The following is a 23,323-nucleotide window of genomic DNA, read 5'->3' as shown; positions in this document are numbered from 1 at the left end:
AGGCAATCCAGAATATTTCACTAATCCGAGCTCTAGTCAGCTGATTACCAGAAAAAAGTTAAGAGAGGAGGGCCTTCAACTACTGCATATGTTAAGACTATCTGGCGAAATTATGAAGCCAAGTGTCCAGCAGCATCAGATGGTTCTAACTACTTTTAGCCTGCAGCCATATCTAGTATTCATCCCTGGTGGTTTTGATAGGTTGCTATTAGTCAGGTCTAGATTGGGGATTATCCACAGCTTTGTTTCTTTCCCAAAAATGAATGACTGGGCACGTGAATTAGAATTATGTCCTTGTGATGATCAGTTGGTTCAATATACATCTCATTTAGTTTTATTCTGCAAATTTTATACTGAGTTAAGAAAGGTCTGGATAGTTCCACTTTTAAAGGTTTGGGGCTGAGGCAATGGCGTCCGGTATTTATTAAGCTCCAGTTTTTAGAAAATGAGCATGTAGCCTGGAGGATGTCCATGTTCTTGAAAAAAGTGCTTTGGCAAAGGAAGAGTATTGTGATATAGGGGACAAGGTTACTTTAAAATACACTGTCTTTTTAGTATGTTTTGCTCTTAACAACTCAGATTACACATAAAACTTTATGATGTTTTTAATTGGTAATTTCATGTTTATCTTTGTGTAAACTCATACTTTATGTGCTTTTATGATTGTTAAAAGAAAATGCAATTGAAATAAAGCTTCCTTGACAGGTTGTGTCTGGCATATGAAGTGGTTCTAGAGGTACAGAGGATCTCTGAGGAAGATAGAGGAACTGCTCTTTGAAGAGGTTGAAGTATCCCATCATGATGGAGACCCTTGTCAGGATGTATGAATTCACGCCAGCGGAGTGCAGGTTGAAATACAGGGGCACTCAGAAACTGTGTCACCAGTCCTATGTGGATTTTGTGAGGTACTTTTGAAATGTTTGTGAAAAGTACTGATGTTTTTTAAGGAGGTTTTACTAAGAGTTTTATACTTTTTCTTATTTTTTTCAAAGATAACTGGTAAGAAGGATCTGGCTTCAGACTGTAAAAAGCATGAAGGTTCAATGGCTACCTAAGAAAACAAATACATATTTCTGCTGACAGTACTTTTCACATCTATGTGATTAGAAACACAGTACTTACTGCTTTATCCTTTTTTCCATAGAGTCTTTTGACATTTTACATGTAATATACTGTTTTATGAAAGAAAGTACAGACACATTTGTGTCTGTTCCAAATTTAGGGGCATCTTTTACCCAGAATAGCATATGATTACAACAAGCACCTCTTGCTTGGTACACTTCATTTTGTGAAAAGAAATCAGTAATTTCTCCAAATTTTTTGTTGTTGTTGCAGATGATTCTAAATATGTGCTTAAAGTACATGCAGAAATGTAACAGATGCATACAGTAAAGTTTTCCTGGTGTCTTGAATTTGATGTATTTAATGTTACAGTTTGTTTGTGTTAAAAAGTCATATAACTCATCTCATACATATCCTGCACAGCTCAGAGTTAGAAATCAAGTTTTGAGTTTTCTTTGTACAATCTTTTTGATTGTCTTTTCCCCACTGTTCATTGATGATTCTTTCAACAGCATATCCCTATTGGTATATAAGTACAGACCCTGATGATAGTAAAAGAAAAGCTTACATGAACCCATAGAGGATATTTTTATGGTGGCAAGCATGTGACATTTTGCACAGTGAGTAAGCATCTCATTTCATTTTTAAAGGTAGGTGGGATTGTGGACAATCCTGTTGCACCTAGTTTGTCCCTCATCCTTTAGTTGTGGCCCCCTTTCTGAAATCATTTTTAAGTTCTTCCACATGGATGTTGACCCATGTAAAATATTTTTCGTAGTGCCTCTAGATAACTTCCTACTGCAAGTATTGCAGTACAGATATTTATGTGTACCCCTTTTTCATTTGACCGCATTGTAATCTGCTTAAAAACATCACTTTGTTTTGTGCTTCCTGAAGTACTTATGCACAAAAGTGCATTTATAAATAGCTAAATAAGTTATGTTATGTATGTTTGTTAATTGTTTGGTTTAAATTGTTTTGTAATGTGTTAATAAAATGTATTTGTAAAGCTATAAAAGTGTATATTAGTAATTTAACTTATGGGTCACAAGCAACGCCATACAGGTACTCACACATGAACTCACACAACTATAGAGTCATTTGCAAAGGCGCAGACAAAGATACACTCATACAGTCACTCAAAATCCCATCTTCAATGACAGACCCCTTTACACATGCAAACTGCTACTTAGATAGACTTATACGCTCATATAGCCATTCACACATCCACTCATACAGTCACTCACACGCCAAGCCATACACTGATATAGCAACTCATACACCCAGTTATACACCTACTAACACATCCAAACACATACACCGATGCAGCTACTCACATACCCAGTCATACACTGATAAAACCACGCACAGACTAACACATCTATGCACAGACCAATACAGCCACTGACACACAAAGGCACTCACCGATACAGCCACTGAGTGACCCAGGCTCACACTGATACAACCACTGATGTACCAAAGCACTCACCGATACAGCCACTGAGTGACCCAGGCTCACACTGATACAACCTCTGACACACACAGGGACACACAGATACAGCAACTGACATACCCAGACGCACACTGATACAACTACTGATACACCGAGCCACACTCCAGTACAGAAACTGACACACCCCGGCAGATACCTATACAGCCAATGACACACACAACCAGGCACATATTGATACAGCCACTTAGCCATTCAGTCAAACATTGATAAAGCCCCTCAAGTCACCCAACCACACACTAATACAGACACGAACACACCCAGCCAAACATTAGTGCATCCAATAAGGTGCCCATGCACACACTGACACACCCAGGCATCCACCGATGCATAGACTGACACACCCAGTAATACAGCAATGTTGCAGGGATTCTGCTTATGCACAGAACTATGCGCAGGAGACCAGGACCTCAGAGAATTGTGGTGTACCAGAAACTCCTCTCAGAACCAAGAACCCCTTATCCGACTAGCTTAGTATCCCATTCGTTAACCTAGATCTAGCTAGGTGGTCCCAATGTATAGACAAACCAGAACAAGCGACTTAGATATTTCTCAGGAGTGGTGGGAATCCGAAATACCTGTTCGTATCTATTTGTCAGTCCACAACAGAATAATACAGACACGGTAAAGTTAAAAGAGTTTATTTTATAAACCTCGCGTCCTAAGATGCAGTACTTTGGCTAACACTAGCAGACAAATGATACAGATCAAAACCATAAGCATTGTTATAATACCATATAAAATGAAAGGAGCAATCATACTAATAATGACAGTGGTATACAGCCACACTCCTTTCTCTAGGATCTAATACATTATTATTAGACTATTAGAAGGTCTCTTAGGCTAACAGGGGGGACCCCATACCGTATAGATCAGCGTAGTAGAATCACATCAAAGGATCAGCTCGCTCTCTCATGCATCAGCTCTTCTGTTCGAATGAATGTAAAACCAAACTGTTCTGCAACATTAAAGACGCTTGTCCTTCAGATATTGGCAGCTGTATGTATGATATGTCTAAAAAGTGGTACGATCAATCTAATCACAACACTCTGTACCTTCTAGTGACCCAGACTCGTTCTTTGCATGATGTACAGACCAAGGGCACATTTCACTGTTAAGAATGTAAACCAACAGTTTGTTATCCTGTGAGGCAAAGGCGAGTCAGCATTTCTAAAATGAATAACACATAACAACAGTGTTGTGTGCAACGAAGCAGAAACGACAAGCTGGCTTGCTAACAATTAGCTCGGTTATGCTAACTTAGTGTTGTAAATAGGGCGTGGCTTAATCCATCTTACACTGGCACATAAAGCCAAACACTAATCCATTCAATGTCACATACAGGAATTACACTGACACACACATTGGCAGACCCATACACCAATACAAACACTGACACCCAGTCACACACTAATGCTTCCAGTAGCACAGTTAGGCACACACTGACACATACACTAACACACAGACATACACCAATGCAGACACTGACATACGCAGGCATACACCAAAGCAGACACTGACACACCCAGCCAAGCACTAACATATCCAATAACACACCCAGGCATACACAGATGCATACACTGACACACCCCAGCATACACCGATGCATACACTGACACACCCAGGCATACACCAAAGCAGACCTTGACATACCCAGGCCTATAGCAATGCAGACACTAACACACATAATCAAACTCAAAATAATCAAATACCACACTCAAGCACACAATGACACATACACAGACCCGCCTAGGGACATACTAATGCATACACTGACACACCTAGGAATACATCAGTGCAGCCACCGAAACAGCCAGGCATGCATCAAAGCAGACACTGACACATCTAAACACTAATGCATCCAATACCACACACATAAACACACTGACATACCCGTGCAGCAATGCAGACACTGACACAGCCAGCCAAACACTAATGTATCTAATAACTCACGTAGGCACACACAGACACATAAACTGACACACTCAGACATACATCAAGGTAGACACTGAAACACCAAGACATACACCAAAGCAGACACTGACACACCCAGCCAAACACTAATGCATCCAATACACTGATGCACACACTGACACACTTACTCTCACACTGATACAGTCACTGGCACATTAAAAACACAGAAGTAGCTCCTAATTTGACCAGATGGTGGTTCTACCCCAGAAAACATTTTTCTAGAAGGAGTTTAAAAAAAAATCTTCTTTATTTTTTTTAACAAAAACTAAACAGCGGAGTGAAAGGGTAAGGATGGGGAAATGCAAAGAAGAAACTTGCTTCAGTCTTCAAAAAACCTTACGCGGTGACAGGAAGTACAAAAAAAAGAACAAAAAACTAACAGTGATGCGTCTTCACTGTATTCAAGTATGCAGCCACAAAGATATTTTTACATCAACAAGCATGTGGCGCTTTGCACGGTAAGTACCCATCTCACTCAAGTCTTTGCAGGCAGCTGGTACTGTAATCACTGCAGCTGATGATGGTTCTGTAGAGGTGAACTGTCCTGCTGTACCTGTTTTCTCCCATTTCATCTGGTTGTAGGCCCTTTTATGAATTGTTTTTAAGTGCTTCCACATGGAACTTGGACCATGTGAATACTTCTTTGCAGTTCCTCTGTATAACTGCTTCCTGCAAATATTGCATCACACATATTTTTCTGTTACCTTCTTTTTATTATAAGGTGCTTCCAGACATCTCTTTATTTTTTTTGAGGTCCTACATCTTTCTGATCATCAGGTTGCAGATGTTCATCCTGCAAAGTTAGCTTCAGCCATTCTGTAAAAGCAGAGCACCCCTGGCTCTCAATCCTCCTTCTAGAGACTTCACTGGAGAACTAACTGTTTTTAGTGTGATTTTCCCTGGACATGGATGGGGTCCTAATATATCCAATCAAAAGACAAAGTTTGGGTGTGGTTTAGAGCGAATTTGTGAATCCGATGCACAGATTTGCAGATTCATAAAACTTGTAAAATGTGTAGCTTTGTTAAAAAACAGATGTAAGGTGGTTTATATATCCGTGTACATATGTTCGTACTGATGTCATTCATGAAAATGGAGGGGTGTACATATTTGAAATAATTTATAAACTTTTTAGTGGATTCGCAAATTCGGACTTGCCGAGTCATTCCAATCACATGGTCAGGATTAAAATCAATAGAGTAGTAGTCCCGTCTTTGTTTTCAGACCTGCAAAGGTAATGTGGTACCCCAAAAATATTTTGCAAAAAAATAAATTTGTTTATGTATATTAATAAACCTTTATATATTTTATATTAAGTACATGTGTGATTTTTATGTTTTTAAGTATATAAATAGTATTTATAAAAAAAGTCTGCAGTTAAAAATACTAAATTAAAAATCAGTAGTAACACACTCTGGTGCCGATCACAATCCGGTAAAAAATTCCCCCGTGCGACTCGTATCGGGTCTTTTTACCGTACGAATCGTACAAGTGCCGTACGAACTGGCAATCACGATTCGCATGGTAAAAAGTCCATACGAACCGCACTGGGAATCATTCCCCACACGTCCTCGGGTCGGAAAATGTGTCCGACACGTCCTCGGACGATTTACCTTACAAACGTGAAAAGCCAAGTCCGACCGAGGAATCACGATCCATCCCGTGCGTCCGAGCGTACAACCGTATGGAAAAAACACCGTCCGCACCGAACACCCATAGCAACCATGGAGACATGTGCCCGCATACGCGCCCAACACTCCCCCCAGCCCCCGTACGTCCGACACGTACCCCCCGTGTATGTATACCCCCACCCGTCTAGGTACACCCCAGTATGTTCCAGTCGAACCCCCACCCCAGTACGTGTCATACCCCCGTCAATGTACACCCCCCCACCCCTGTACGTGTCGTACCCCCGTGTACCCCCACCCCAGTACGTTCCAGTCGTACCCCCACCCCTGGACGTGTCGTACCCCCCGTGTACCTACACCCAAGTACGTTCCAGTCATACCCCCACCCCAGGACGTGTCGTACCACCGTCAATGTACACCCCCCCACCCCTGTACGTGTCGTACCACCGTCTATGTACACCCCAGTACATTCCAGTCGTACCCCCACCCCAGTACGTGTCATACCCCCCGTGTACCTACACCCCAGTACGTTCCAGTCGTACCCCCACCCCAGTACGTGTCGTACCACCGTCAATGTACACCCCCCACCCCTGTACGTGTCGTACCCCCCGTGTACCTACACCCCAGTACGTTCCAGTCGTACCCCCACCCCAGTACGTGTCGTACCACCGTCAATGTACACCCCCCCACCCCTGTACGTGTCGTACCCCCGTGTACCCCCACCCCAGTACGTTCGAGTCGTACCCCCACCCCAGGACGTGTCGTACCCCCCCCGTGTACCTACACCCAAGTACGTTCCAGTCGTACCCCCACCCCAGGACGTGTCGTACCACCGTCAATGTACACCCCCCACCCCAGTACGTGTCGTACCCCCCGTGTACCTACACCCCAGTACGTTCCAGTCGTACCCCCACCCCAGTACGTGTCGTACCCCCGTGTACCTACACCCCAGTACGTTCCAGTCGTACCCCCACCCCAGTACGTGTCGTACCACCGTCAATGTACACCCCCCCACCCCAGTACGTGTCGTACCCCCCGTGTACCTACACCCCAGTACGTTCCAGTCGTACCCCCACCCCAGTACGTGTCGTACCACCGTCAATGTACACCCCCCCACCCCAGTACGTGTCGTACCCCCCGTGTACCTACACCCAAGTACGTTCGAGTCGTACCCCCACCCCAGGACGTGTCGTACCCCCCCGTGTACCTACACCCAAGTACGTTCCAGTCGTACCCCCACCCCTGGACGTGTCGTACCCCCCGTGTACCTACACCCAAGTACGTTCGAGTCGTACCCCCACCCCAGGACGTGTCATACCCCCCGTGTACCTACACCCCAGTACGTTCCAGTCGTACCCCCACCCCAGTACGTGTCGTACCCCCCGTGTACCTACACCCCAGTACGTTCCAGTCGTACCCCCACCCCAGTACGTGTCGTACCCCCCGTGTACCTACACCCCAGTACGTTCCAGTCGTACCCCCACCCCAGTACGTGTCGTACCACCATCAATGTACACCCCCCCACCCCAGTACGTGTCGTACCCCCCGTGTACCTACACCCAAGTACGTTCGAGTCGTACCCCCACCCCAGGACGTGTCGTACCCCCCCGTGTACCTACACCCAAGTACGTTCCAGTCGTACCCCCACCCCTGGACGTGTCGTACCCCCCGTGTACCTACACCCAAGTACGTTCGAGTCGTACCCCCACCCCAGGACGTGTCATACCCCCCGTGTACCTACACCCCAGTACGTTCCAGTCGTACCCCCACCCCAGTACGTGTCGTACCCCCCGTGTACCTACACCCCAGTACGTTCCAGTCGTACCCCCACCCCAGTACGTGTCGTACCACCGTCAATGTACACCCCCCCACCCCAGTACGTGTCGTACCCCCCGTGTACCTACACCCGAGTACGTTCGAGTCGTACCCCCACCCCAGGACGTGTCGTACCCCCCGTGTACCTACACCCCAGTACGTTCCAGTCGTACCCCCACCCCAGTACGTGTCGTACCACCGTCAATGTACACCCCCCACCCCTGCACGTGTCGTACCCCCCGTGTACCTACACCCCAGTACGTTCCAGTCGTACCCCCACCCCAGTACGTGTCGTACCACCGTCAATGTACACCCCCCACCCCTGTACGTGTCGTACCCCCCGTGTACCTACACCCAAGTACGTTCCAGTCGTACCCCCACCCCAGTACGTTCCTGGCGCACCCCCAACACAACCTCCTAAGTACGGAGCGCACCCCATGCCCCAACATCACAACCGCATGTACGAGTCTTACAAAGCCACACACAAGGACAAAATCGTACAACCAAATGGCCCATGTACACACCGTACACACGCTCAAAACGCACGTACACAACCAGGACAAAATAAAACAACACAAGAATACACCAGTCGAAAGGCACACAGCCACTAAACATGGCCAACAACCACTTAAATAACACAATCACTGACCTGCAACTGCCAAAAACAAACAGAGGCCCAATACACCACCACTCCTTATAACACACCCACCCAAAATTCAAAAACTGCCACACCCACCCATGGACCAATAAAAAGGGCCCACACACACAAACCATGAGCCTTTCCAACAGACTCACTGCTGCCAGAAACCACAGAACCAGACTACAAGCTACACCACACCTTACACTTGCACACCTTCAAACGACCACCCTCACAAACACCCTCTCATCACATTCACACACACACACAACCATCCACACCCCCCCCCAACATCCACACCCCCCCCCACACCCACACCATCCCCACCCACACCCCTCACCATGCCCACTACCAAGAATCCAAAGTTCAGTCACCGAGAGTTGGAGGTCCTTGTTGATCAAATCCTCAGAGTCGAGCCACAGATCTTTGGAACATTGGTCAGAAGCACCAGCCAGGCAGCCAAAACAGCCATGTGGCAGACCATCGTCGATGCTGTGAATGCTGTTGCGGACACCAGGAGGACCAAGCAGGATTGCCAGAACAGGTGGTACGATCTGCGGAGGAGGGTCAGAGCCAAGAGGCAGGAGGAACACGACCAGGCCAACGCCACCGGAGGAGGGCCCTCCCGCAGAGCCGTACAGTACCATCCCTGGGAGGAGAGGGTGATGGCCATACTGCCGGTGGAGGCAGTTGAAGGAGTAGAAGGACTCCGAGACCCGGGTGAGTACACAAACAACGCACCTCACATGGGGGGAACTGCAACCACAACCAAAATCAATAACAGGCACGCAACCACCACAAGCCATCGCATTACTCAACCACACTCCATGAGCAGGCACATGCCACTGCTGCCACCATGCCCCATGCACCCAGCTGGACAATGTCAAGTCACAGGCCACAGAAGACAACAACACATGACACGGTAACCCGGATGGCGGGAGGCTGGGCACCAAGAATCACATAGTGCGACTCCAAAGCAGACAACAATGCCCTCTGCCCATATGGCCTAGGTCACAGCCAGACAAACACTGTGTCCCAACACAGGAATGACTTGCCAGCAAATGGCGGACGCCTTGCATCAACACATGGGGGTGAAGGCACTGTTTTGCACATGCCAGCAGCTAATGAACAGCCAACAGTGTGAAAGAGTGGCAGCACACACCACCACAGCAGCAGCGCACAGACACACAGCAGACAAAATGGGTGCCTGGAGATCAGAAACAAACTCACATCAACAGGCCAAGGGCCACTCAAAGATCTGCTAACAGTGTGTGCCCAGGAAGCTGGGCCAAGGTGACAGAGGGTGACACACGGAGGGAGGGAGAGGGGGACACAGAGGGAGGGAGAGGGGGACAGAGAGGGAGGGAGAGGGGGACTGAGAGGGAGGGAGACGGACAGAGGGAGGAGGCTGACACACGGAGGGAGGGAGAGGGGGACACAGAGGGTGGGAGAGGGGGACTGAGAGGGAGGGAGAGGGGGACAGAGGGAGGAGGCTGACACACGGAGGGAGGGAGAGGGGGACACAGAGGGAGGGAGAGGGGGACAGAGAGGGAGGGAGAGGGGGACAGAGAGGGAGGGAGAGGGGGACTGAGAGGGAGGGAGACGGACAGAGGGAGGAGGCTGACACACGGAGGGAGGGAGAGGGGGACACAGAGGGTGGGAGAGGGGGACTGAGAGGGAGGGAGAGGGGGACAGAGGGAGGAGGCTGACACACGGAGGGAGGGAGAGGGGGACACAGAGGGAGGGAGAGGGGGACAGAGAGGGAGGGAGAGGGGGACAGAGAGGGAGGGAGAGGGGGACAGAGAGGGAGGGAGACGGACAGAGGGAGGAGGCTGACACACGGAGGGAGGGAGAGGGGGACAGAGAGGGAGGGAGAGGGGGACAGAGAAGGAGGGAGACACAGGGAGAGCAAATCAGTCCTTTGGTGTGTGGGAATGTCTGCTCGTCAGCAGGTGGACTGCGTGCATGTAGACAAGGGTGCCCAGTGCCAGAACCCCCCCTCTTCATCATGGCAAAACGCAGGGCCATGTTACAACCTGTACACGAGCACAAGGACAGCCACCTGCATCATATGAGTGTGTGGATCCACTCCATGTGCACATGTACAGTGCTACAAGGAAGGCGCAAACGCATAGCTCGGCACACATGCACACTCCACTGCTGACTGCAGTCACACTTGACGCAGCAAGTAAGACTGTGCCACACATAGTTAAAGGGGCCAAATTGGTGCCCAAGGGACACACACATGCACAAGTGCACTGTGAGTGGAATGCAAGACAGATCCTAATTCCAAGAGGAAATGTGCCAACTTTGTAACGGATGAAACATGGATGTTGCATGGATCAAAATTAACATTGTCTCTCTCACACACAGGTCAACGTCGTGCTGCACCCCCCAACACTGGGGGGGAACACTCACAGGACCCGGATCTGCAGGAGACCGATCCCACCGGCAGCGACCACTCTCACCACTCTGCGGACGACCCCGACCGACCTGGCCCCTCTGGTGTCCAACCACCTGCAGCACCTGCGTCAGGTACAACCGTGCCAACCACCACCCCCACTCCTGCCACATCCCAGGAGACACCCAGGATCCCTGCCCCAACACCACAATGCAGCCAGGCTCGCCAGGAGGGACACGGTGTGCCGGGCACCCAGGAGGAGGCAGGCGACAACGCCAATGCCACCCCTCAGGGGTCCCGGAGACCCCATGTGCCCACAAGTGCAGGCCAGATGCAAGTGGGCAGGGGTGGTGGGAGTGGAGAGCGGCGGAGGCGCGAGCCTGACCAGTTGGCTGGGGATCCGGTATTTTCCCATGTCCGTAACATCCTGGACTCATACCGGCAGGACACCACGGGCATGGCCCAGGTTGTGTCCGTCCTCGAGGGGATCAAGGTCCAGCAGGCCCAGCAACATGCGGAGCTAATAGCCTGTCTACAGCTACACCAACAGAGGATGGAGGACAGACAGGCTCAGCAAGTGACGGCGTCCCAGGGGATTCACGCTGAACTCCGTCGGATGGCCGACACCATGGCCGACCCTCCCTGTGCCAGAAGGCGGAGAACATCACCACCCACAGGGAGGGATCATGAGGAGGAGGAGGAAACATCCGACGGAGCATCCCAGACGTCGTCACGGCCTGCTGCTGAGGTTCCCCGCAGGAAGCCGGGTCGTCCACGGAAAGGACCGTGAGGGTGGCTGCTACATCACCATCTCCCAGGACACCTGGCCTGGCACCTGGCCCACTGGAGCAACAGCATCACAGCATCAAGAGACATTCTCTGCCACATGGCCCTGCTGGTCACTGGCTGACCAATGTTGACAAAGACTGTGGCATGGACTCTGAGGATTTCCAATGGCAAGGACACCAACTCCCCTACTGAACTTTGGATTCCCTAATCCCGGAAAGGCCCTCACTTGGCCCCCCCCCCCCCCAATAATAAATCACACTATTAAGAGTAGATGCCTGCTGGTAGCATTATTACCTAACATGTGTCTTGTACAGTCTAAACATGCCTGAGTCATCTGTTCACTTCAACCATCCACACCCTGGGGCCTGAGTCTGGCACAGGACACATGGGTCACAGTTTTCTAGGCAAGACAGACATGGAGCACCATACACACCCGTGATGGTCAGAACCAGCTGAGGGGGTGGCCGAACAACCGTGCTGACAGACACATTGAGTACAGCAACACTCATGCGCAGAGGTCAGGGATCCTGGCCTGTGTCCTGGGGGGCACCCAGGTACGTGTAGACAGGTGGCAGAACCATGTCCTGCAAGCTTGAGTCCGGTGGATGCAGAGAATGGGGTCATGGACAACGTTGGATGCATGGGGATGGCACATGTCACAATACCCACACAGTCATGGACATCATGCCCATTACACAGTCTCAGCACACACACACAGCTTGCATCTTGCCACTCGACACATTGACACATAGCCACAATCAGGGAATACCATGCCAGACATGCAGGATGCACCGTGCCAACACACCAGCATTGACTGAGAAGAGGCACCTTGGAGGCATAGGGACACCTTTAATAGTCATGTGTTTGGGATTGCAGAGGCAACTTGAAGTACACATGAACACATCATGTGGAGTAACATGTGGCTCCAACACTGGCACCCCCCTTCTGCAGCACAAATGCGTGATAGCCATGGAACTGGCACACAAGTGTCGGATAATATCTAAATACCCACAGCTGCTCACGGAGAGCCTGCCATACACCATACATCCGCTGATGTGGAAGTCCCACGCCATGTCAAGACAATGTTAACCGTATGTGTCCGAGGGCAGTGTCACACACATTGATGCCTTCATCACAATCCACCATCCCATCACTGATGACTGACAACCAGGCAGCCCATCTATTCAGGTGTACCCAGCTGCATGTCGTGTCCCATGGGGATGCCACATGTCTGCAGAGGACCCAAACCCCGACCGGGGCAGTGTGCACACATCGTGAACAACTGCCACACCCAATACACCCCAGATGCATCCCTTACCCCATGGAGACTTCCAAACGTGTCCGTGCCTGTAACGCTGAGTCAGCCCACGATGCCATGTCCATGAGGAATAGCAGTGCCACAACAATGCAACCAGCAAACGGCATGCGCAGGTACCTGGGGAAGAGAGACACACAAGAAGTCAGCCACAAGAAGCACAGCCACTTGCATGTGCATTTACTCGACACATGTATGTATGACAACATGCTAGGTCACAATTATGCCTGGGGAAATACTACCATCACTGCCACCATCACTCCAGTGACACACCCACACACACCTCTGACCCACGTGCCATACATGCAGGTGGAGACACACATCACAACGCATGCCACACGGGGACCAATGCGTGCACACTCAGACCCTGGTACTCACCACTAAGCAAAGAAGTCGCGTATGAGCCGAGTCCGGATGTCCTCTTGCGGCTCCACATCCTCCACATCACTAGCCCCATTGCCAAGCCCTTCGTCCTCCACGGGTGGATGGTCCTCGTCATCTTGATCCAGGATGAGGGGCACAGCTCTTTCAACTGCCATGTTGTGCAGCATGCAGCAGACCATGAAGATCTTGCAGACCTTCGCCGGGGCATATGGGAGTGCGCCGCCGGTCTTGTGGAGGCACCGGAATCGGCTCTTCAGCATGCCAAACGTCCTCTCTATCACTCGCCTTGTCCGGCCATGGGCGGTGTTGTAGCGGAGCTGGGCCGGCGTGATGGGGTTGTGGAGAGGTGTCAGCAGCCAAGGCATGTTGGGATAGCCAGCGTCCCCTAAATGGAAAGCACATGGATATCGTTAGAACTGGCGAAGCGGTAGTGCTGCTCGGCCAAACAGAATACAGGACAGACAGACTGTACCCACCAACAACACATGCACGTTCGTTGCGCAGCTGCATCATCATATCAGGCATCCCGCTACGCCTCATGATGTAGGCATCGTGTGCTGATCCTGGAAAACGAGCACAGACATGTGAAATCACCATGTTGGACAGACACACCACAAGGGCATTGATGGAGTGGTAGTGCTTCCGATTGCGGTACGCCACCTCCCGTGCGTGTGGTGGTACCAAACCTACATGTGTCCCATCTATGGACCCAATGACATGGGGCATCCCTCCCAGGGCATAGAAACCACGCTTGACCTCAGTCATCTGTTCAGGGGTTGGGAACTTGATGAAGTCATCCAGGTGAATCAACATGGCCTCCAAGAAATCATGCAGCACACCGCTGAACATGCTCTGGGACATGCCACCAACATGAGCTATGGTATATTGGAAGGTACCCGTGGCAAGGAAATGTAGGGCAGCCATTACCTTCAGCTGGGGTGTCAGTGCCGTAGGATACCTGTGCTGCGGTTGCAGGTGTGGTGCCAGTCTCGCCGTCAGCTCCAGAATCAACGGTTGGGTGAAGCGGTAGAGCCGGATCCTGTCATTCTCCTGCATGGTGGCCAAGTCTGGAATTCTTCGGGCAACAGGAGGCGCTCTGCAGTAATTTGGAAGTGACAAGGAAGAGTGAGTGCACTACGAGAACAACTCATGTCTACTGAGCACATGTAAATCTGCCAATACACACATGCCACATAGGGAGTCAGGCATGTGCTACATGCCCAGGACACGTATGGATGCAAGGTGACACTCCTTCCAAGACCCAGCTACACACGGTGATTGAGAACCTCCCCATGCCACGCCATGGGAATAGCTGTGTCCCAGTGCAAGTGCACTGCCCGACGCAAGACAGGAGTGACATACACCCACACATCAGCAGAAGTGTGATGCTGATTGCAGAGACTGGCAGCGGAACACTTGAGCCACAGGTCACATGACATTACACTAGTCCAGCCCACACACCTTGCCATGAAGGTGCACATGTCATGACTCCCCACACATTCCTTGTGAGTTTGCTGACATGGCCTTGTCACGCTACTCCGTGTCCCTTGCATACATGTGCACCTCACATCCGGTAACACATGTGGCATGGTGTTGGGAACAGTGTGCAATGACAATCTACACACAGCCACATGTTGGTTGCTGCAACGGCTGCAGCTTTTGAGGGTGCAACAACATCAACCCGATGTAAATCCCGGACACATATATGGCATAGTCACATTGTGCACTGTGGGTAGTGATGAGTCATGTGTCATGACCCCTGTACCGGGCATCATGGGACACTTCCGTGTGTTGGTGTCCGTGCCATGCCAGTGACGCTCACCCCAAGTGCGCAGTCCCACATGCACACATGTCAAAGGAGTCAAGGGCATGCCTGGCACACATTGCACCCTCACACAGTACACATGTACACATCTCATCATACATCTGGTGCCTTCTCCACTCAGGAGGCATGTTCCACATCACAGCCTGTGACACCTGTGCCCAACACATGTGGTAATGCACAGACGATGCCTTGGTGTCCATTCCTGGACAAGTATGTCCATCCATGGACAAGTATGTCCGCCCTATTCCGACATGTGTGTCGCCTATCACCACAGTGATGTGTAAAATCCGCCGTACTGCTGCTGAGAGGGCCTGTGCATGTTCCCAAATCACTGTGGGAGTGCTGCCGTATGTGTACCCATCGTGATGGCGAGCGTAGATGCGAGTGTACGGTCCGTACCACTACGGGTACGCATACGCGTGCAGACCCATAGTGATAGTGAGCGTAGATGCGAGTGTACGGTCCGTACCACTACGGGTACGCATACGCGTGCAGACCCATAGTGATAGTGAGCGTAGATGCGAGTGTACGGTCCGTACCACTATGGGTCTGCACGCGTATGCGTACCCGTAGTGGTACGGACCGTACACTCGCATCTACGCTCACTATCACTATGGGTCTGCACGCGTATGCGTACCCGTAGTGGTACGGACCGTACACTCGCATCTACGCTCACTATCACTATGGGTCTGCACGCGTATGCGTACCCGTAGTGGTACGGACCGTACACTCGCATCTACGCTCACTATCACTATGGGTCTGCACACGTATGCGTACCCGTAGTGGTACGGACCGTACACTCGCATCTACGCTCACTATCACTATGGGTCTGCACGCGTATGCGTACCCGTAGTGGTACGGACCGTACACTCGCATCTACGCTCACTATCACTATGGGTCTGCACGCGTATGCGTACCCGTAGTGGTACGGACCGTACACTCGCATCTACGCTCACTATCACTATGGGTCTGCACGCGTATGCGTACCCGTAGTGATAGTGAGCGTAGATGCGAGTGTTCGGTCCGTACCACTACGAGTACGCATACGCGTGCAGACCAAAAGTGATGGAGAGCGTAGGCATGCATGTACGGGCCGTTGCCATGCATTTGGGGTGCCCTAGGGCCCCCACACGCACCGTACCTGTGTGTGATGCTCCAAATTACATGGGGGACAAGTATTAAGGCCTACATGCATGCTGGTTGTCATGGAGACCAAGTTCAAAATTGGAAATTGTTCTGGAAGGTGCACAGCAGAAGTCAGTTGGGATTTGTCTACTTTGTTGCAATGTGTTTGTGGGGCTGACATCATGCAGGAGAATGAAACCGATAGAGAACCCACAGACTGCTAGGTTTGAAGGGATTGGTGGAAACATAGGATGCAAATGTGAGTGACCAATCTCTCTGTACTCCTGTGCATGAGACTGGGCAGAAGGGCACATATAAGGCAGCCAGGTCCCATGAGGGAGCACTTGCCTGCACATCTTTGCATTCGTCGACCCAGCTGCTGCTACTGATTCCCTGGAACCATGTCAAGGGCTGTGGAGAGGACACAGCCATTCACCCTGGAGGAGAACATGGCTCTGCTGGATGTGATCCTCCCACAGTACTCCATGCTGTATGGGCGACCAGGTTATCAGGTGAGTGCATAGGCCACTGCCACAGACTGTCCCTATGTGGTGACTGTGACTTCCGCCATTGCGTCCAGGTGTAACACACATGCCATGTACTGTCGGGGGGGTCCCAGGGGGGGGGGTGCCTGATGTCTCCCAGCAGTGCCCTGAGACAGGAGGGGTGGGGGCCTATCACTCACAGCAGTGCCCTGAGACAGGAGGGGTGGGGGCCTATCACTCACAGCAGTGCCCTGAGACAGGAGGGGTGTGTGCAGAGTCCTCCCAGCAGTGCCCTGAGACAGGAGGGGTGGGTGAAGAGTCCTCCCAGCAGTGCCCTGAGACAGGAGGGGTGGGTGTGGAGTCCTCACAGCAGTGCCCTGAGCCAGGAGGGGTGGGTGTGATGCACAGTGTGAGCCTAGATCATTGATTGTGACATTGCCATCATTCCACCTGTGTACCCACTGTGGCACGTACTGCTTTTTCCCTCACCAGGGGATGATGTCCCTATGACAAAGGTGCAATGCGTTGGCTGCATGACATGCCTTGTTGTTACCAGCTAATTTGTACCCATATGTCTCTCTGTGACATGTGGCTGGTGTATTGATGTGGTGTCACTTGTTCCTCCTCACAGGTAGGCGCCACTGCCAAGGAGCAGATCTGGCTGACCGCCGTCAGTGCCGTGAGGGGTGTGGATGGTCGGAGGCGGCGCCTGGCCCAGGTGAGGAAACGCTGGCAGGATATCCGGTGCTGGACGCGGAGGATTGCACGGCTCCTGCTGGGGGACTCACCTGAGAGCCACAAGAACCGCGGCCGCCGCCGTCTGAGCCACCTCCACAGGCGTGTGCTGCCGGTGGTCTTTCCAGACCTGGAGAGGCGCTTACAGGCGATGCAGCAGCCGGAAGGGGGTAGGTACATGTGTGTTTGTTGTGTGTCACCGGCATTTGTAAGGGCACAGTAGCATGAATCCACTGGCAGGGTTTAAAGGTGCTGTGCAGATCCTGTTTGGCCCAGTATAGCGCTGTGCCCCTGCCACCCTTCCCCTCCTTGCAATGTGTTCCCTGGTCTGTGTGTAGTCACTCCTTCCCAGGGTAATGTAGGCTGGCGCTTTGTCCATGGGAACAATGTCTGTAGCATCATGTGTGGGGGTGGTGTGTAACAGGTTGTGGGACCTTGCCTGTGCACTGTCAAGTTCACTGCATGTGGGTTCCATGTCAGTTGGCACTGATGCTGACTCCAGACATGGGAGTTGGTCTCTCATGTGTCATGCCTTACAGCGCGCATGTCCTATGTAGTGGCCTGTGACATGATGTGCATGACTGTGCGATACACATAGTGCAGGGATGGTGACGTGTGTTGCTGTCATTACCATTCAGTAGCATGTAGTTGCGTGCCCACTACTGTCCCCTGGGGCACCTTTTCCTCAGTGGTGTATGTGTCATCATGAACGTGGCCACTGTCAGTGTCTACAGCGTAAGTTGTGCTCTGTGCCATTGTCCCCTGTCACCATGTATATAGACGTGCTAATTTGTACAGGTGTCCACTGTGCAGCCTGACCTGATTGTCCTTCTTCATACTCACAGTTGCCAGTGCCTGTGTGTCTTGTTATACTCATCTGAGGATGGGCACTGGTACCTCATTATTTGTACAGGCGCACCTTGGCTGTTTGGCGTCCAATCTTGCTTTTTGCCTGCCCCTGTGTGTATCACCCAGACCATGAGATGTTGGTGCCACGTGTGTCTCCACAATTTGCCTCGTGTAGGGTCTTGTTGGGGTGGGCAATGCCTATGTGTTAAATCCTGATTACCACTTGCTGGGTCTGGGCAGTGTGTGATGTGCCTGGACACACACGCAATGTGCAGTGACCGAGTCATGTTGTGCATGTTTTCAGCATTACCTATGCAGCATGTGTCTCAAGTTCATGGATATGGTCCCTGGTCATCGGTATTTTCGCAAACGCTGTGTGGTGCAGATGCAGTGCTGGATTGTCCCCAGGACCTGGGTGCTATGTCAGACTCCTTTTCCTGTGTTTCGCTATTGTCTCATGCTCTCCATGGTATTTCAGTGGCATGGTGGCTCAACCAACTGTGTGTTGCATGCCCTACATCGGTACCCTGTTCAGTAGATGTTAGGGATCTTCCTTTTCAGGCCATGCAATGTTACCTATGTAGATTGGACTCATGTGACAGATGTGTACAGGTGTCTGAATAATTTCTGTCTCTCCACCCTGCCCACAGCATCGTCGGGGGACACAGAGGGAGACATGGACACAGACCAGGCGGAGGGACCGAGCACCAGTGCCAGCCGTGACATCGGGGCTGGCACATCGAGTGGGACAGAGGCGGAGGAGAGTGTGGCCGAGGACCTGTCGACTGGCACATCAGACTACGAAGCTGACAGGTCCGGGGACGATGTCTCCGAGTGGGCGGAGGCTGCACCAGCAGCTGACAGCGGAACAACACCTCGCACCGCCCCCTCAGTTTCCACCAGCCGCCTCCCACTTGCTCGTGTCCCTTCCCAGCGTGCCCGGTCACAGCATGTCTCCTTCCTGCCAGGCACCGCGCCCCCTGCCCCTGTCTCCACTGCTGCCGCCAATGCAGAGTCTGTGGACATCCAGCGGCAACTGCAGGTTGGTCAGGCTGCGATCCTTAATGTCCTCCATGCCCACGGCAAAACCCTCACCAACATCGAGGCTTTCTTGGAGGGCATTCATTCATCGCAGGCTGACCAACGCAACTTGCTGAGGTCCATCGACTCCACACTGACTGCAGCAGTGGGTCTCCTGCAGCGCGACCTCCCCCCACCTACCCCTGCCCCATCCACACTTCCCACTCCCATGCCTGTCACACGTACACCCAGACGTCGGCATGCACCCACATCAACGGACACGGGCACCACACCAGCAGGGAAGGTCCACCGCACTCCTCCTGACACGCACACACAGGGTGAGGTAGGCACACCCACTGGGTCGGGGGGCAAACGTGTGACACGCAGCCATAGTGGGAGTCCGCATTCCACCCAGTCCACTCCCTCCAAATCCCCTCCCCTCAGCTCTCCTGGCCACATCTCCCCCAAGGACTCCTTCATGGCCGCTCTGTCCCTGAGCCCCACAGTTACACCACCACGCAAGCGGTCACGGAGGTCCCCGGTCAGGGTGGTTGAGTCTCCCCCCCTGTCTCCACCCTCCCCCGGTGGCGCTGCGACCCATCCCTCTGACCCCCCCCCCTCCTTGGGGCCTGAGGTCCCTTCGGGTGCAGGGGACTCCCTGGATGACCTTGCAAAGGTGTGTAGTGCCATCCTGGCCTCCGCCTTTGGCACTGACCCACCCCCTGTGGTGGACTCCTCCATCCCTGCACCCACAACGCCGCCCCTTTGCCCTGATGTCCCTGCGGTGCCTGTTGCTCCCCCCCCCCTGATGCCCTCACCAGTGTGGAAGACGATGCCATTTGACTGTGCAGGCAAGGTAGGGGACACGCATCCCACTGTGTCCCCCATCCAGCTGAGAATCATTGACTGCCCTATGGGCTTTGTGAAGATTGAACTGCCTGCGATCCACGGACATTGTGCTCCTGCAGAATAAAGCTTAATTTTGTTTTCATTATCACACTACTGCTATGCTGGTATTGGTGTTGGTGGGGCTGCTACATGGTTTTGGGTGGTGTGTAAGGGTTTGGGTGTGTGGGATATGTAGTAGTGTACTGCTCATTGGTGGGACCCTGTGATCTGTGTGCCATCACAAGGTGTTGGCTAACTTTCTTTGTTCATGTAGGCAGTTACTGCATGGTGCACTTGTCCAAGGGTGTATTCCTTCCTCTGTGTACCCAGCTTTCTTCCCTGCAGGGTGTTCCCAATGTTTAGCGCAGAGCTGTGTCTACATGAGCTGTGTGTGTGACGGAGCCCTTCTACTTTGGCCATGCATGCAGGGCCATGTCTCCACCTGCGACAATCGTGGCATCCTTGGTGATCACTGTACTTGTGTGTGGAGTCTGTTGACATGAGTTCATGGGGACATGTTCCCTTGTAGCCAGTATGCATGTGGATAATTCTGGCCTCACACACATGTGTTACACCCCTCCAGTCTCAGGGCACTGCTGGGAGGACTCTGCACCCACCCCTCCTGTCTCAGGGCACTGCTGGGAGGACTCCACACCCACCCCTCCTGTGTCAGGGCACTGCTGGGAGGACTCTGCACCCACCCCTCCTGTGTCAGGGCACTGCTGGGAGGACTCTGCACCCACCCCTCCTGTGTCAGGGCACTGCTGGGAGGACTCTGCACCCACCCCTCCTGTGTCAGGGCACTGCTGGGAGGACTCTGCACCCACCCCTCCTGTGTCAGGGCACTGCTGGGAGGACTCCACACCCACCCCTCCTGTCTCAGGGCACTGCTGGGAGGACTCCACACCCACCCCTCCTGTGTCAGGGCACTGCTGGGAGGACTCTGCACCCACCCCTCCTGTGTCAGGGCACTGCTGGGAGGACTCCACACCCACCCCTCCTGTCTCAGGGCACTGCTGGGAGGACTCCACACCCACCCCTCCTGTGTCTGGGCACTGCTGGGAGGACTCTGCACCCACCCCTCCTGTGTCAGGGCACTGCTGGGAGGACTCTGCACCCACCCCTCCTGTGTCAGGGCACTGCTGGGAGGACTCTGCACCCACCCCTCCTGTGTCAGGGCACTGCTGGGAGGACTCTGCACTCACCCCTCCTGTGTCAGGGCACTGCTGGGAGGACTCTGCACCCACCCCTCCTGTGTCAGGGCACTGCTGGGAGGACTCCACACCCACCCCTCCTGTGTCAGGGCACTGCTGGGAGGACTCTGCACACACCCCTCCTGTCTCTGGGCACTGCTGGGAGGACTCTGCACACACCCCTCCTGTCTCTGGGCACTGCTGGGAGTGATGGGCACCCACCCCTCCTGTCTCAGGGCACTGCTGGGAGGACTCTGCACCCACCCCTCCTGTCTCAGGGCACTGCTGGGAGGACTCTGCACACACCCCTCCTGTCTCTGGGCACTGCTGGGAGTGATGGGCACCCACCCCTCCTGTCTCAGGGCACTGCTGGGAGGACTCCACACCCACCACTCCTGTCTCAGGGCACTGCTGGGTGGACTCTGCACACACACCTCCGATTTCTGGATATGTGCGCTTGGCACATACACGGTGGGGTTACGCACACTGCATTAGAGGTGAGGGTACGTGTCTACTGACACTGGTGTGGTGGGGGTACGCTCCGTACGTCCGCGGGTGTGGGTACGGGTCGTACTTACACTGTTGGGCAGGGGGGTACGCTCCTTGCATTCGCGGGTGGGGGTACGGGTCGTACTTACACTGTTGGGGTGGGGGGTATGCTCCTTGCATTCGCGGGTGGGGGTACGGGTCGTACTTACACTGTTGGGCTGGGGGTACGCTCCGTACGTCCGCGGGTGGGGGTACGGGTCGTACTTACACTGTTGGGCTGGGGGTACGCTCCGTACGTCCGCGGGTGGGGGTACGGGTCGTACTTACACTGTTGGGCTGGGGGTACGCTCCGTACGTCCGCGGGTGTGGGTACGGGTCGTACTTACACTGTTGGGCAGGGGGGTACGCTCCTTGCATTCGCGGGTGGGGGTACGGTTCGTACTTACACTGTTGGGGTGGGGGGTACGCTCCTTGCATTCGCGGGTGTGGGTACGGGTCGTACTTACACTGTTGGGCAGGGGGGTACGCTCCTTGCATTCGCGGGTGGGGGTACGGGTCGTACTTACACTGTTGGGCTGGGGGTACGCTCCGTACGTCCGCGGGTGGGGGTACGGGTCGTACTTACACTGTTGGGCTGGGGGTACGCTCCGTACGTCCGCGGGTGTGGGTACGGGTCGTACTTACACTGTTGGGCAGGGGGGTACGCTCCTTGCATTCGCGGGTGGGGGTACGGGTCGTACTTACACTGTTGGGGTGGGGGGTACGCTCCTTGCATTCGCGGGTGTGGGTACGGGTCGTACTTACACTGTTGGGCAGGGGGGTACGCTCCTTGCATTCGCGGGTGGGGGTACGGGTCGTACTTACACTGTTGGGGTGGGGGGTACGCTCCTTGCATTCGTGGGTGGGGGTACGGGTCGTACTTACACTGTTGGGCTGGGGGGTACGCTCCTTGCATTCGTGGGTGGGGGTTCGAGTCGTACTTACACTGTTGGCATGGGGGGTACGCTCCATGCATTCGTGGGTGGGGGTACGGGTCGTACTTACACTGTTGGGCAGGGGGGTACGCTCCTTGCATACGCGGGTGGGGGTACGGGTCGTACTTTCACTGTTGGGGTGGGGGGTACGCTCCTTGCATACGGGGTGGGGGTAGGGTCCGTACATATCCGTCCCCATGCTATGTGATGTTTGTGCGGCCCGTA

The sequence above is a fragment of the Triturus cristatus genome, chromosome 11 (assembly GCF_964204655.1).
Source record: "Triturus cristatus chromosome 11, aTriCri1.1, whole genome shotgun sequence".
Taxonomy (NCBI): domain Eukaryota; kingdom Metazoa; phylum Chordata; class Amphibia; order Caudata; family Salamandridae; genus Triturus; species Triturus cristatus.
The sequence above is the reverse complement of the archived record's forward strand: the minus strand, read 5'-3'. Positions refer to the sequence as shown.